At 39.5% G+C, this 17,602-nt stretch overlaps 1 protein-coding gene across 2 annotated transcripts in view; it reads left to right on the forward strand.

Annotated features, from left to right (window-relative positions):
* Positions 1-17,602, forward strand: part of zic6 (zic family member 6) — a 196,642-nt gene that overhangs the window by 138,705 nt on the left and 40,335 nt on the right. For both annotated transcript variants that reach the window (XR_009806653.1, XR_009806652.1), the window contains one exon: positions 8,139-8,287. The gene's annotated coding sequence lies outside the window, so the exon portion shown is untranslated. The remainder of the gene's footprint in view (positions 1-8,138; positions 8,288-17,602) is intronic.

Genomic DNA, 17,602 nt, shown 5'->3' on the forward strand with positions numbered 1-17,602 from the left:
CAGCTCACTGGTAAGTGCTGCTATTTGAGCTATTTTTAGAACAGGCCAGCGGGCGACTCATCTGGTCCTTACGGGCGACCTGGTGTTGGTGACCCCTGTAATAGACCAAAAAAATGTCTAAATGTCTAACGCTACGGTTTTTAGGAATATACCATATTTTCCGTACTGTAGAGCGCACCAATATATAAGACACACCCACTAATTTTATTTTTTGTTTTAATTTTATTTAATTTTTATTGACATCCAGCATCAGACATTCCTACCCATTACATCATATTCACATACATCATATGGGGCGGCATAGATCAGTAGGTAGAGTGGCCGTGCCAGCAACTTGAGGGTTCCAAGTTCGATCCCCGCTTCTGCCATTGTGTCCTTGGGCAAGACACTTGACCCACCTGCTCCCAGTGTCAACCACTCTGCTTTAAATGGAACTTAGATATTGGGTTTCACTATGTAAAGTGCTTTGAGTCACTAGAGAAAAGTGCTATGTAAATATAATAAATTCAATACCTGTTGTCTGCCCTAAAAGTCAAAATATTTTTTGTTTGTATCCCAATCATACCACCACCCCCCCAAAAAAAGAAACAGCAGATAAAACAAAGTAGTATTTGCAAATACATCAATTAAATAAAGAAAAAATAATAATAATAAAACACTATTAATAATAATAATAATCAGAAATAAAATACAAGAATATAAACACACACACACACACACACATATATATATATATATATATATATATATATGTGTATATATGTATATATATATATATGTATTTATATGTATATATGTATATATATATATATATATATGTATTTATATATATATATATATATATATATGTATATATATATATATATATGTATTTATATATATATATATATATATATACATATATATATATATATATATATATATATGTATATATATATATATATATATATATGTATATATATATATATATATGTATATATATATATATATATGGGCTTCACGATGGCAGAGGGGTTAGTGCGTCTGCCTCACAATACGAAGGTCCTGAATAGTCAGGGTTCAATCCCGGGCTCGGGATCTTTCTCTGTGGAGTTTGCATGTTCTCCCCGTGACTGCGTGGGTTCCCTCCGGGTACTCCGGCTTCCTCCCACCTCCAAAGACATGCACCTGGGGATAGGCCCCTCCCACCTCCAAAGACATGCACCTGGGGATAAGCCCCTCCCACCTCCAAAGACATGCACCTGGGGATAGGCCCCTCCCACCTCCAAAGTAATGCACCTGGGGATAGGCCCCTCCCACCTCCAAAGACATGCACCTGGGGATAGGCCCCTCCCACCTCCAAAGACATGCACCTGGGGATAGGCCCCTCCCACCTCCAAAGACATGCACCTAGGGATAGGCCCCTCCCACCTCCAAAGACATGCACCTGGGGATAGGCCCCTCCCACCTCCAAAGACATGCACCTAGGGATAGGCCCCTCCCACCTCCAAAGACATGCACCTGGGGATAGGCCCCTCCCACCTCCAAAGACATGCACCTGGGGATAGGTTGATTGGCAACACTAAACGCTCCCTAGTGTGTGAATGTTGTCTGTCTATCTGTGTTGGCCCTGTGATGTGGTGGCGACTTGTCCAGGGTGTACGCTGCCTTCCGCCCGATTGTAGCTGAGATAGGCACCAGCGCCCCCCGCGACCCCAAAGGGGAATAAGCGGTAGACAATGGATGGATGGATGGATGTAACCATAAATAGTTACATTTGGAGCATAGCATGATAGTTTTCACGGCTTGTTGGTTGTTAGAGGTCAACAGTCTTTTAAAGTAAAGTTCTAGCGATAAGTTCATGGTACTTACCGGGGTCAACACCAACATGAGCCATGAGGGGTGTGCTGAATATACTAAGCATAACGTCGCAATGCTTTTTGCTTAAAATGCGTTTTAAAAATGTTTACATAATGTGATTATTTTATGAAGCTCTCAATCTCATTCCAGATCACGGAGCTTCTAGATGCTAAAACTTGGAGAGGCTTCAGCATAGCCTATAACTCCGTTATCTGCACCCAAATGAAAGGAGCGCCCCCCCGGTGTTTGGGAGGCACATGAGCGATGGTTGCATTTGAGCCTGTGTAGTACACCAACAATCACTGTAGATAAAACTGCTTCTCTGACTATGCAACATATGACTAATTAATAATAAACATTATACATACTGATGATGAGAAGTCTGGCCCCCGGTCCTTACCTTTCTGGAAATGTGGCCCCCAAAGCAATGATATGCACACATATGCCTGCTCTGTACTGTAAATACTGTCCCCTTAGGCGTAGCCCCCCCTCCTCCCCCGACCTGCACCCCCCCATCTGTAATTCAGCCGCTCTGCATTCAAGTCTGCATTGTTCTTTAAAGATTTGAGGCACTCTTTAGTTCGGGGATGTTGCGCTTTAACATTTTTCAAGCAATCAAAAGCACTTGTCGCTGCCATTCTTTCTCTTAAGTCTAAAGCACTACATCGTGTCGACATTTAGAGGTTTTTTTTTACAGAAATTAATGGGGAATTAATGATTCCGTTATCCCCCTGCTGTGCAAGTAAGGGGGGTTTGGAATTCTTTTTTTTTTAATCGCCCAGCCTCTAGAAACTGATTGGAGTAGAAAAAATACGCCCAGTCCCCCTTCTGCCAGGCTTCACAATGGAGGCGCTGATTTTTTTGATAGGGGCCTACGCCGTCAGGGGGGCCAGCTGGAATTAGAAGTGGATTAATAATTTTAAACAAGGCTAAACCGGCTTGGACTGTCTGTCTGTCTGCTCTTTCCAATGCTTAGCCAATAGTCCGTCTGCCACATCAAAACAATCTAAAAACACTATATGTTCCTAACCGAGAGTCTCGGCTTTGGTTTATAGGCTTGCCGTGCAATGAAAACATACTTATTTGGAGAGATTTCAGCAGGTTCTGTGACTGAGAACGAGCCGGATTATCGCAGACATTTTTAACATATCTGCAACAACATTGGATTAAATAAAATGACTGATTTTACATGAAGTGCTAGTTTGACTCTTTGTGATGCTGGAAGTCAATAAGATTCTGCATTCATGGTGGTCAGATGACAGTGGAACAGACCACCACATTCTTTTTTTAATTATTATTATTTTTTTGTCCTGTACAGCTTCTCAGGCAAATCATATTTCGGATGTAGAGGGTAGATGCCCATATCGGCTGTTCAATGAAAACATACTCATTTGGAGAGATTTCAGCAGGTTCTGTGACTGAGAACAAGCCAGATTATCGCAGACATTTTTAAAATATCTGCAACAACACTGGACTAAATAAAATGACTGATTTTACATGAAGTGTTAGTTTGACTCTTTGTGATGCTGGAATTCAATAAGATTCTGCATTCATGGTGGTCAGATGACAGTGGAACGGACCACCACATTTTTTATTTACTATTATTATTTTTTTAACCTGTATAGTTTCTCAGGCAAATCATATTTTGGATATAGAGGGTAGATGCCAATATCGGCTGTTCAATGAAAACATACTTATTTGGAGGGATTTCACCAAGTTCTGTGACTGAGAATGAGCCGGATTATCGCAGACATTTTTAACATATCTGCAACAACACTGGATTAAATAAAATAACTGATTTTACATGAAGTGCTAGTTTGACTCTTTGTGATGCTGGAAGTCAATAAGATTCTGCATTCATGGTGGTCAGATGACAGTGGAACGGACCACCACATTTTTTTTTTAAATTATTATTTTTTTGTCCTGTACAGCTTCTCAGGCAAATCATATTTTGGATGAAGAGGGTAGATGCCCATATCGGCTGTTCAATGAAAACATACTCATTTGGAGAGATTTCACCAAGTTCTGTGACTGAGAACGAGCCGGATTATCGTGGACATTTTTAACATATCTGCAATAACACTGGATTAAATAAAATGACTGATTTTACATGAAGTGCTAGTTTGACTCTTTGTGATGCTGGAATTCAATAAGATTCTGCATTCATGGTGGTCAGATGACAGTGGAACGGACCACCACATTTTTTATTTACTATTATTATTTTTTTAACCTGTATAGCTTCTCAGGCAAAACATATTTTGGATATAGAGGGTAGATGCCAATATCGGCTGTTCAATGAAAACATACTTATTTGGAGGGATTTCACCAAGTTCTGTGACTGAGAATGAGCCGGATTATTGCAGACATTTATAACATATCTGCAACAACACTGGATTAAATAAAATAAATGATTTTACATGAAGTGCTAGTTTGACTCTTTGTGATGCTGGAAGTCAATAAGATTCTGCATTCATGGTGGTCAGATGACAGTGGAACGGACCACCACATTTTTTATTTACTATTATTTTTTTTTTATCCTGTATAGCTTCTCAGGCAAATCATATTTTGGATATAGAGGGTAGATGCCAATATCGGCTGTTCATTGAAAACATACTTATTTGGAGGGATTTCACCAAGTTCTGTGACTGAGAATGAGCCGGATTATCGCAGACATTTTTAACATATCTGCAACAACACTGGATTAAATAAAATAACTGATTTTACATGAAGTGCTAGTTTGACTCTTTCTGATGCTGGAAGTCAATAAAATTTTGCATTCATGGTGGTCAGATGACAGTGGAACGGACCACCACATTTTTTTTTTAATTATTATTTTTTTGTCCTGTACAGCTTCTCAGGCAAATCATATTTTGGATGAAGAGGGTAGATGCCCATATCGGCTGTTCAATGAAAACATACTCATTTGGAGAGATTTCACCAAGTTCTGTGACTGAGAACGAGCCGGATTATCGCGGACATTTTTAACATATCTGCAATAACACTGGATTAAATAAAATGACTGATTTTACATGAAGTGCTAGTTTGACTCTTTGTGATGCTGGAATTCAATAAGATTCTGCATTCATGGTGGTCAGATGACAGTGGAACGGACCACCACATTTTTTATTTACTATTATTATTTTTTTAACCTGTATAGCTTCTCAGGCAAAACATATTTTGGATATAGAGGGTAGATGCCAATATCGGCTGTTCAATGAAAACATACTTATGTGGAGGGATTTCACCAAGTTCTGTGACTGAGAATGAGCCGGATTATTGCAGACATTTTTAACATATCTGCAACAACACTGGATTAAATAAAATAACTGATTTTACATGAAGTGCTAGTTTGACTCTTTGTGATGCTGGAAGTCAATAAGATTCTGCATTCATGGTGGTCAGATGACAGTGGAACAGACCACCACAGTCTTTTTTAAATTATTATTTTTTTTTTGTCCTGTACAGCTTCTCAGGCAAATCATATTTCGGATGTAGAGGGTAGATGCCCATATCGGCTGTTCAATGAAAACATACTCATTTGGAGAGATTTCACCAGGTTCTGTGACTGAGAACAAGCCAGATTATCGCTGACATTTTTAACATATCTGCAACAACACTGGATTAAAAAAAATGACTGATTTTACATGAAGTGCTAGTTTGACTCTTTGTGATGCTGGAAATCAATAAGATTCTGCATTCATGGTGGTCAGATGACAGTGGAACGGACCACCACATTTTTTATTTACTATTATTATTTTTTTATCCTGTATAGCTTCTCAGGCAAATCATATTTTGGATATAGAGGGTAGATGCCAATATCGGCTGTTCAATGAAAACATACTTATTTGGAGGGATTTCACCAAGTTCTGTGACTGAGAATGAGCCGGATTATCGCAGACATTTTTAACACATCTGCAACAACACTGGATTAAATAAAATAACTGATTTTACATGAAGTGCTAGTTTGACTCTTTGTGATGCTGGAAGTCAATAAGATTCTGCATTCATGGTGGTCAGATGACAGTGGAACAGACCACCACAGTCTTTTTTAAATTATTATTTTTTTTTTGTCCTGTACAGCTTCTCAGGCAAATCATATTTCGGATGTAGAGGGTAGATGCCCATATCGGCTGTTCAATGAAAACATACTCATTTGGAGAGATTTCACCAGGTTCTGTGACTGAGAACAAGCCAGATTATCGCTGACATTTTTAACATATCTGCAACAACACTGGATTAAATAAAATGACTGATTTTACATGAAGTGCTAGTTTGACTCTTTGTGATGCTGGAAATCAATAAGATTCTGCATTCATGGTGGTCAGATGACAGTGGAACGGACCACCACATTTTTTATTTACTATTATTATTTTTTTATCCTGTATAGCTTCTCAGGCAAATCATATTTTGGATATAGAGGGTAGATGCCAATATCGGCTGTTCAATGAAAACATACTTATTTGGAGGGATTTCACCAAGTTCTGTGACTGAGAATGAGCCGGATTATCGCAGACATTTTTAACACATCTGCAACAACACTGGATTAAATAAAATAACTGATTTTACATGAAGTGCTAGTTTGACTCTTTGTGATGCTGGAAGTCAATAAGATTCTGCATTCATGGTGGTCAGATGACAGTGGAATGGACCACCACATTTTTTATTTATTATAATTTTTTTGTCCTGTACAGCTTCTCAGGCAAATCATATTTTTGATGTAGAAGGTAGATGCCCATATCGACTGTTCAATTAAAACATACTTATTTGGAGAGATTTCACCAGGTTCTGTGACTAACGAGCCGGATTATCGCAGACATTTTTAACATATTTGCAACAACACTGTAATAAATAAAATGACTGATTTTTACATGAAGTGCTAGTTTGACTCTTTGTGATGCTGGAAGTCGATCAGATTCTGCATTCATAGTGGTCAGATGACGGTGAAACGGACCACCACATTTTTTTTTGGGATGTAGAGGGTAGATGCCCATATCGGCTGTTCAGATTTACTTTACAAAAGAGAAGTGTAGGATACTTCTCTTGTTGCCTTATTTGAATTTGACTTTATCAAATGTATTTATACTATCATTTGGTGCAGCCGGGCTGGAACAGGAGGGGATAGAAAGAGAAAAAAAGGAAGACAGCGGGGTAAATTGTGGGGACAAGAGGTCGATAAGACAGAGAGCTAAAAACAACAACACCAAACACAACAACAATAGAGCAAATTCAGCAAATAGGATATGTACAAATATGATGGTAAAAGTGATAGCAAAGAAGCAGTTGGCGAAATAAATAATACAGAAATGACAATGAGCATTATTACGCTACAAATGTATCAATACAAATACCAATAGAAAAAGTACTAGTGATCATGAACAATTCCAATAATTGACTTCTATTATCAACAATAAATATACGTAACAATAACTACAGATATAAAACAAAGCAGATAAATGGAGGGGAAGAAAAAGAAGCAACCTATATTAACCTTGTAGATTGTTCTAGTAACAATACGTTAAGCTTTTTCAGTGTGACATGTGTTACCCAGTTTACCCCAGGGCAACAACATTAATAAATGTTTGCTGAGGCGTAATTATGTGCATGAGTGTATGTATTATATGTACTTGTATATGTACAGTATGTGTATATGTATGTATGTACTGTGGATGTATATGTACAGTTTGTGTATATGTATGTTTGTACAGTGAATGTATATGTACATGTATGTGTATATGTATGTTTGTACTGTGAATGTATATGTACATGTATGTGTATATGTATGTATGTACACTGAATGTATATGTACATGTATGTGTATATGTATGTTTGTACAGTGAATGTATATGTACATGTATGTGTATATGTATGTTTGTACAGTGAATGTATATGTACAGTATGTGTATATGTATGTTTGTATAGTGAATGTATATGTACATGTATGTGTATATGTATGTTTGTACAGTGAATGTATATGTACAGTATGTGTATATGTATGTTTGTATAGTGAATGTATATGTGCAGTTTGTGTATATGTATGTATGTACAGTGAATGTATATGTACATGTATGTGTATATGTATGTTTGTACTGTGAATGTATATGTACAGTATGTGTATATGTATGTTTGTACTGGGAATGTATATGTACAGTTTGTGTATATGTATGTTTGTACAGTGAATGTATATGTACATGTATGTGTATATGTATGTTTGTACAGTGAATGTATATGTACATGTACAATATGTTTATCTGTATTTTTGTACGTTGACCACCACATTTTTGTAACGCTTGTGTTTTCAGGTCTTTGACAAGTTGCCCAGTCTGCACTGTGATTGAAAGACAAGTATCGGATGAGCATCTGGGACTCGGACAGCTAAGACCACCAGAACTGTGACCCCAGTCAGAGGAAAGATTACGTTCTGGTGCCAGCGGGAGTGTTATACTGTATGGTGAGTTCTGGGATTTTGGGGCGATGGCGGTGGGAGGAGGCGGGGGATGATCTAAAAGCAGACGTATTACCGCTTGAATTTGGGTACAGTAAAGCCGGACCCTGCTTTTAGAACAGAACCAGACCTCCGTAATCCCCATGTCATTTAAGCATGTGTTTGTGTACATGAGGTTTGGAGTCTAAGTATGTGGCTTTTTGAAACATTTTGCTTCAAATGGTGAAGTCGACCTTCAAAGCCCTAGCACACCTGTACCTGCTGCAGAATGGACTTCCTTCCACTGACCAAAGAAATTCATCATTTCCCCTTTTTAATCCAGACGTGATAAACATGTCCTGTGAATGTAGCAGAGACATTAGCCCCCTTCTGAGCTATTATCCCGCCTGTCTGCTGTTGCCATTTTACACTCCACTGCTTCCAACAAGCAGAGGAGAGTCCGCCTGGCCCACATTTCACCTTATTGAGGTAAAAACAGAGGAATCACCCCCGAGACCAGCTAATTCCCGAACCTGGAATTTCCGGGGTGCAGTCGCCCTCGTTTCAAGAAGCCAACATTGAAAGGAGAGCTGCACTTTATACAAACCCTGTTTCCATATGAGTTGGGAAATTGTGTTAGATGTAAATACAAACGGAATACAATGATTTGCAAATAATTTCCAACCCATTGAATATGCTACAAAGACAACAAGACGACACTGTCTTAAAAACCGACATCAATCTCTAAAGGATATCAACACATGGGCTCAGGAACACTTCAGAAAACCACTGTCACTAAATACAGTTCGTCGCTACATCTGTAAGTGCAAGTTAAAACTCTACTATACAAAGCGAAAGCCATTTATCAACAACATCCAGAAAAGCCGCCGGCTTCTGTGGGCCCGAGATCATCTAAGATGGACTGATGCAAAGTGGAAAAGTGTTCTCTGGTCTGACAAGTCCACATTTCAAATTGTTTTTGAAAATATTCGACATTGTGTCATCCGGACCAAAGGGGAAGCGAACCATCTAGACTGTTATCGACGCAAAGTTCAAAAGCCAGCATCTGTGATGGTATGGGGGTGCATTAGTGCCCAAGGCATGGGTAATTTACACATCTGTGAAGGCACCATTAATGCTGAAAGGTACATACAGGTTTTGGAACAACCTATGCTGCCATCTAAGCGCCGTCCTTTTCATGGACGCCCCTGCTTATTTCAGCAAGACAATGCCAAGCCACATTCAGCATGTGTTACAACAGCGTAGCTTTGTAAAAAAAAAAAAGAGTGCAGGTACTTTCGTGGCCCACTTGTAATCCAGACCTGTCTCCCATAGAAAATGTGTGGCCCATTATGAAGCGTAAAATACGACAGCGGAGACCCCGGACTGTTGAACGACTGAAGCTCTACATAAAACAAGAATGGGAAAGAATTCCACTTTCAAAGCTTCAACAATTAGTTTCCTCAGTTCCCAAACGTTTATTGAGTGTTGTTAAAAGAAAAGGTGATGTAACACAGTGGTGAACATGCCCTTTCCCAACTACTTTGGCACGTGTTGCAGCCATGAAATTCGAAGCTAATTATTATTTGCCCCAAAAAAATAAAGTTTATGAGTTTGAACATCAAATATGTTGTCTTTGTAGCATATTCAACTGAATATGGGTTGAAAAGGATTTGCAAATCATTGCATTCTGTTTATATTTACATCTAACACAATTTCCCAACTCATATGGAAATGGGGTTTGTAAACACTGAACTCCACATAAATGCTCCACTGCCTTGTTCTCCTGCTGCAAGTATGGATTGATGTGCGGTAAAAGGTCAACTGTTTTGTCTCCTCGAGGTGCAAATGTTCAAGTCGTGGCGTGTTTGAGCCGATTGACGGCGGCGCGTCTTATGTCGCATTTTCCAGCGGCTTCCTTCATGTGTAATGCATGACTATGGTGGGGATGGTTGAAGCGGCTGACAGACAGGCCGCTTCAATGCATAATTGAAGGCCTGCAAGGATGAAAACAAAGTGCCTGTGCGCTAACGTTTGGCTGCATTAAACTGTGCACGCAGCCCCAGTTAGCACCTCCTTGTCAGGTGATGGCAGTGGTTCTCAAATGGGGGTACTTGAAGGTATGCCAAGGGGTACGTGAGATTTTTTAAAAATATTCTAAAAATAGCAACAAGTCAAAAATCCTTCATAAATGTATTCATTGAAGAATAGCAACAATTAAAACATCCTTTATAAATATAACTATTGAATAATACTTCAACAAAATAGGAATGTAAGTTCATAAACATGCGTAAGACATGCACATGGGGATAGGCCCCTCCCACCTCCAAAGACATGCACCTGGGGATAGGCCCCTCCCACCTCCAAAGACATGCACCTGGGGATAGGCCCCTCCCACCTCCAAAGACATGCACCTGGGGATAGGCCCCTCCCACCTCCAAAGACATGCACCTGGGAATAGGCCCCTACCACCTCCAAAGACATGCACCTGGGGATAGGCTCCTCCCACCTCCAAAGACATGCACCTGGGGATAGGCCCCTACTACCTCCAAAGACATGCACCTGGGGATAGGCCCCTCCCACCTCCAAAGACACGCACCTGTGGATAGGCCCCTCCCACTTCCAAAGACATGCACCTGGGGATAGGTTGACCTCAAAAGGAATAAGCGGTAGAAGATGGATGGATACTTGTGAGTGTTAATGACACAACTTTGCAACACTTGATATTCTACTTTCACGCATGGCACAGTAGAGAGAGTGGCCGTGCCAGCAATCTGAGGGTTCCTGGTCCAACCCCCACCTTCTACCATCCTAGTCACGTCCGTTGTGTCCTTGAGCAAGACACTTCACCGTTGCTCCTGATGGGCCCTGGTTAGCGCCTTGCGTGGCAGCTGCCGCCATCGGTGTGTGAATGTGTGGATGTGGAAATGGTGTCAAAGCGCTTTGAGTCCCTTAGAAAAAGATTAGAAAAGGGCTACCATTTTCCTTTGAATTGCCGCCGGGGTGCTAATTACTTTAAAACCTCTTCTCACTCCGGCGCTTACCAAAAGGCATGTGGTAAATTTAGGCCTGCGCTTATAAATTTGAGTGTGATGTAAGGATACCGTCATGAAAAGCACATTTAATTAAAAAAATGTTATTATGGTCTTACATTTACTTATAAATGAAGTCCATGCGCAGCTGCTTCTGATCAAAAGCATCGATAACTTGTTTATAGAAGTCTTCCTTATCTTTCTTCAGTTTTAAAAGTCTCTCTGTCTCGATGGAGATCTTCCTTTATTACCTCCTGCTTCCATTGAAAGTCCAGTTTAGAAAACTGTTTTATTTTAGATATGTAATCCTCCATGTTAAAAGTGCAAGCAAGAGGAAAAAATAAAGGATCGCTGCTCACTCTTGCTGCTTGTTGTCACTTCTTCTGCAGCCGAGTAGTCGCAAGAAGGATCACTAGCGCCCTCTACCACCAGGAGGCGGGAGTCATTTAATGACTCATATTTGACACACGCAGCTACGGTATATTAATAAAACACGGCTGCTTACTGTTCTTTTTTAGCATATTCAATACCTTGGACCTTAAATCCGACTGAATAGCTCTTAATCTTTTTCCCTTTATGAGATTTCAAATGATTGAAATCAGCCTCCTCCATTTTGAAAATGATGACAGGTGAAGTGTCACTCGTGACGTGACGAGTTTGACCCGGCAGTAATTCTAGGCAGGCGCATACTATATACCTGGCGGAAATTCAAGGAAGTATGGTATACAAGTATACCCATTTACCATTTACCATAAAATCTCGGCAACAAGCTATAATATCTTACTGAGATCATTTAGGACCAACACACTTAAAAGAAGTAAACAACTCCAACGTAAAATCTGCTTAGTGAGAAGAATGATCTTACTAGACAGAAAATAAGCAAATATCAGCCTTATTTGACATACTTCATCTTACTTCCATGTCAGTTGTTGCAGTGCGCGTCCAAATGAAGGTTAAGCCAGTAAGACACAGGTGGCTCTCTAACTGTCATTCCATTTGACTCTTGTGGATGTTAGCTGGACCACTTCAGGTACGGATGCTGCACATTTGTCCTACATTAAAGTCCAGAAGAAGATTGCCAGCATGGTTCTGCACAAACATCTGACAGGCTGGGATGTTGTGCTTTGAAGGGACTGTTATTGTTTATTAGAGCAACAAGTGGAGCTTCTCATCAAAGCGGGGTTTTGGGTTTCTGTGAGCGTCCCCCTCTGTGAGGCTCTTCTGCCCCGCCAGGAGTCAGGGTCATCCTAGCAGGGGATGGATCGAGTGTCTGCACACATGTAGATGAAAATATTTGCCTGTGATATGTTGGAGCGAAGCAGATCAGTTACCACCTCCGCCTGCTGGAAAATGTGGCATTTATTAGGGAGGCTCCTGCCAATCATGACAGTGAAAACTTGAAAAACATGTCGAGCCTTCAATTACTTTGATTATTACAAAGTTTTTCCACCAAGTAGCACCTCACAAAACATCCCCGAGTACCTCCATGGTGACTACATTAAAGTACAGTTGTGCAGAGGATTGATTTGACAGATATCCTATTTCCTTGAATTGCCGCCGGGGCGCTAGTTAATTTAAAACCTCTTCTCACTCCGGCACTTACCAAAGTCATGCGGTAAATTTAGGCCATGCTCCTATAAATTTAAGTGTGATGTAAGGATACCATCATGAAAAGCACATTTAATAAAAAAAACCTTATTATGGTCTTACCTTTACTTATAAATGAAATCCATGCACAGCTCCTTCTGATCAAAAGCATCGATAACTTGTTTATAGAAGTCTTCCTTATCTTTCTTCAGTTTTAAAAGTCTCTCTGTCTCGATGGAGATCTTCCTTTATTGCCTCCTGCCTCCATTGAAAGTCCAGTTTAGAAAACTTTTTTATTTTAGATATGTAATCCTCCATGTTAAAAGTGCAAGCGAGAGAAAAAATTACCTCTTGCTGCTTGTTGTCACTTCTTCTGCAGCCGAGTAGTCGCAAGAAGGATCACTAGCGCCCTCTACCACCAGGAGGCGGGAGTCATTTAATGACTCATATTTGACACACGCAGCTACGGTATATTAATAAAACATAGCTGCTTACTGTTCTTTTTAGCATATTCAATAACTTGGACTTTAAATCCTACTGAATAGCTCTTAATCTTCTTCCCTTTATGCGATTTCAAATGATTGAAATCAGCCTCCTCCGTTTTGAAAATGATGACAGGTGACGTGACGAGTTTGACCCGGCGGAATTTCTAGACATGCGCTAATAAAAATAATATTTTGTAAAACGAGTTTGACCCGGCGGTAATGCTATGCATGCGCTAATTACTTTGCTAAACGAGTTTGACCGGGCAGTAATTATAGTCAGGCGCATACTATATACCCGGCGGCAATTCAAGGAAATACGGTAACAACAGATACAACTTCCACTTATCTTTTCACAATAACAAAACAAAAAAAAATGCATGTTCAAGTTAAAGTACCAATGATTTTTCCATGTTCCATGTTCTATAGTATGGAATATGTACTGAACTGTGCAATCTACTAAAAAAAAGTTTCAATCAAATCAATCAATCAAACCAGTTTGTAGATATTTATTTTAAATGCAAAAAAAAAAACTACCGAAGAAATGGCCCTGAATTTCGTTTCAGTTCAATGAACAAAAAAACAACGAGCTAGCCATGAGTTGAACCTAGAATCTTCTGACCCGTAGTCTGACACGTTATCCATTGCGACACGAGCCCTATGGGAAGAAGTGTTTTACTGTACGACAGGTTGTATATCATAAACATCTTACGCCAAAGCAACACACAGTTTATATTGGGCTTACTACCAAAACTCTGTTCAGCATGTTGGTAAGCCTGCACTGTACTTGTTGCTAGCGGGCCTATTCAACCAAATTGTTCTGGGGGGGCCACGTTTAAAGAAAGGTAAGGACCAGGGGACCAGATTTTTAATTTAATATTTTCTATAGTCAAAAAAACGGTGGTCACAACAATATATATTAGGGTTGTCGCGGTACCAAAATGTGTTTCGATATGTTTCTAAATAAAGGGGACCTCAAAAAATGGCTTTATTGGCTTCATTTGAACACAAAACTCTTAGTGTACATGAAACATATGTTTATTTTTGTCATTTAGTCCTAAATAAAATAGTGAACATACTACACAACTTGTCTTTTTGTAGTAAGTAAACAAACTCAACAGAATCCAACCTACAAACAGAAATTGCAAGTGACCCAAACTGATTGTTGTGCATGTTCATTCCCATTCTGGGTTCTATTTCCATGGACGCTAGTAGTTATTTATGTTGGTTTCGACACTTGTTGTGGTCATGTTTTTTCAGGGTCCTCTTGCCAGGTCGTCATTGTACATTAAAAGCTGCTCTAAATTGATCTTTCCAGGTAAAATACAAGTTAAAAAAAATTAAAAAAAAGAGTCGAGGTTTAATTTAGAATCCTTTGTAGTAGGGTTGTCCCGATACCAATATTTTGGTACCGGTACCAAAATGTGTTTTGATTTGTTTCTAAATAAAGGGAACCTCAAAAATGGCATTATTGGCTTCATTTGAACAAAAAATGTTAGTGTACATAAAATGTGTTTATTATTGTCATTTAGTCCTTCAATAAAATGTTGAACATACCAGACAACTTGTCTTTTAGTAGTAAGTAAACAAACAAAGACTCCTAATTAGTCTGCAGTAACATATTGTGTCATTTATACACCTATTATTTTCTACACATTATGATGTGGATGATGGCATTAAACCAACACAACCGAATATAATGATGTAGATGAAGATGATAGCAATAAAAGTCATGTTTGATGGTCTCACAGAATAAAAACCGACTTTGATTGAAACTTACCAGTGTGAAAATGCCGTCAACACACCCACATGTACTAGGTGATGGCATTAAAAGTCATGTTTGATGGTCTCACAGAATAAAAACCGACTTTGATTGAAATTTACCAGTGTGAAAATGCCGTCAACACACCAACATGTACCAGGTGATGGCATTAAAAGTCATGTTTGATGGGCTCACGGCTGCTGTTCAGGCTATTCATTCTCACTTCATTAGCTCGATAACCTGACTTCCTTGGCTTTGCTTCCACGCTGGAAACGAGACGTCTCACCAAATCGTTTTCTTTTTTTTCCTGGAACGATCATGACAACCATGGTGGCGGTTAATTAGGTCGCACAATGGCATCATGTTTTGAACTTATGTAAATAAGCTAAACCACAATGCATTGCTTTTCCACATAACACTTTTTAGATTTGAAGATCCTAGGGGTGTACCGATACACCATAATCTGTTTGGTGCACAGAACCTTGATTATGTCTTCTCTTTGGTACTAAAAGGTGACTCCAAAGCCTGCACTGTGTTTGTTTGTAAGCTACAGCTAACTTAGCAAATGCTAACATCCTACTAATTGCTACGTTGGAAACAGAATAAAACCGACTTTGATTGAAACTTACCAGTGTGAAAATGCCATCAACACACCAACATGTACCAGGTGATGGCATTAAAAGTCATGTTTGATGGTCTCACGGCTGCTGTTCAGGCTATTCATTCTCACCTGACTTCCTTGGCTTTGCTTCCACGCTGGAGATGAGACGTTTCACCAAATCGTTTTTTTTTTTTCCTGGAACGATCATGACAACCATGGTGGCGGTTAATTAGGTCACACTTTGGCGTCATGTTTTCAACTTGTAAAAGAGAAGAACACAACTTTAGGACAGAGTTTCAGACATGTGAGGCTGACAAGAACCACAATGCATTGTGTTTCCACGTAACACTTTTTAGCCCAGTAAAAGTTTTGAAGATCCGAGGGGTGTAATCGGTTTGGTGCACAGAACCTTGGTTATGTTTTGTCTTTGGTACTAAAACGTGATTTCATAGCCTGTATTGTATTATTTTTTGGAAACTGCAGCTAACTTAGAAAATGCTAACATCCTACTAATTGCTACGTTGGCAAAAGAATAAAACCGATTTTGATTGAAACTTACCAGTGTGAAAATGCCGTCAACACACCAACATGTACCAGGTGATGGCATTAAAAGTCATGTTTGATGGTCTCACAGCTGCTATTCAGGCTATTTATTGTCACTTCATTAGCTCGATAACCTGACTTCCTTGGCTTTGCTTCCACGCTGGAAACGAGACGTCTCACCAAATTGTTTTTTTTTTTTTCCTGGAACGATCATGACAACCATGGTGGCGGTTAATTAGGTCGCACATTGGCGTCATGTTTTGAACTTGTAAAAGAGAAGAACACAACTTTAGGACAGAGTTTTGCCTTCAGACATGTAAATAAGCTAAACCACAATGCATTGCTTTTCCACATAACACTTTTTAGATTTGAAGATCCTAGGGGTGTACCGATACACCATAATCTGTTTGGTGCACAGAACCTTGATTATGTCTTCTCTTTGGTACTAAAAGGTGACTCCAAAGCCTGCACTGTGTTTGTTTGTAAGCTACAGCTAACTTAGCAAATGCTAACATCCTACTAATTGCTATGTTGGAAACAGAATAAAACCGACTTTGATTGAAACTTACCAGTGTGAAAATGCCATCAATACACCAACATGTACCAGGTGATGGCATTAAAAGTCATGTTTGAAGGTCTCACGGCTGCTATTCAGGCTATTTATTGTCACTTCATTAGCTCGATAACCTGACTTCCTTGGCTTTGCTTCCACGCCGGAAGCGAGACGTCTCACCAAATTGTTTTTTTTTTTCCCAGAATGATCATGACAGCCATGGTGGTGGTTTATTAGGTCGCACATTGGCGTCATGTTTTGAACTTGTAAAAGAGAAGAACACAACTTTAGGACAGAGTTTTGCCTTCAGACATGTAAATAAGCTAAACCACAATGCATTGCTTTTCCACATAACACTTTTTAGATTTGAAGATCCTAGGGGTGTACCGATACACCATAATCTGTTTGGTGCACAGAACCTGGGTTATGTCTTCTCTTTGGTACTAAAAGGTGACTCCAAAGCCTGCACTGTGTTTGTTTGTAAGCTACAGCTAACTTAGCAAATGCTAACATCCTACTAATTGCTACGTTGGAAACAGAAAAAAAACGACTTTGATTGAAACTTACCAGTGTGAAAATGCCGTCAACACACCAACATGTACCAGGTGATGGCATTAAAAGTCATGTTTGACGGTCTCACGGCTGCTGTTCACGCTACTCATTCTCACCTGACTTCCTTGGCTTTGCTTCCACGCTGGAGATGAGACGTTTCACCAAATCGTTTTTTTTTTTCCTGGAACGATCATGACAACCATGGTGGCGGTTAATTAGGTCACACTTTG

The sequence above is a fragment of the Nerophis ophidion genome, linkage group LG05 (genome assembly GCF_033978795.1).
Source record: "Nerophis ophidion isolate RoL-2023_Sa linkage group LG05, RoL_Noph_v1.0, whole genome shotgun sequence".
Lineage (NCBI taxonomy): Eukaryota > Metazoa > Chordata > Actinopteri > Syngnathiformes > Syngnathidae > Nerophis > Nerophis ophidion.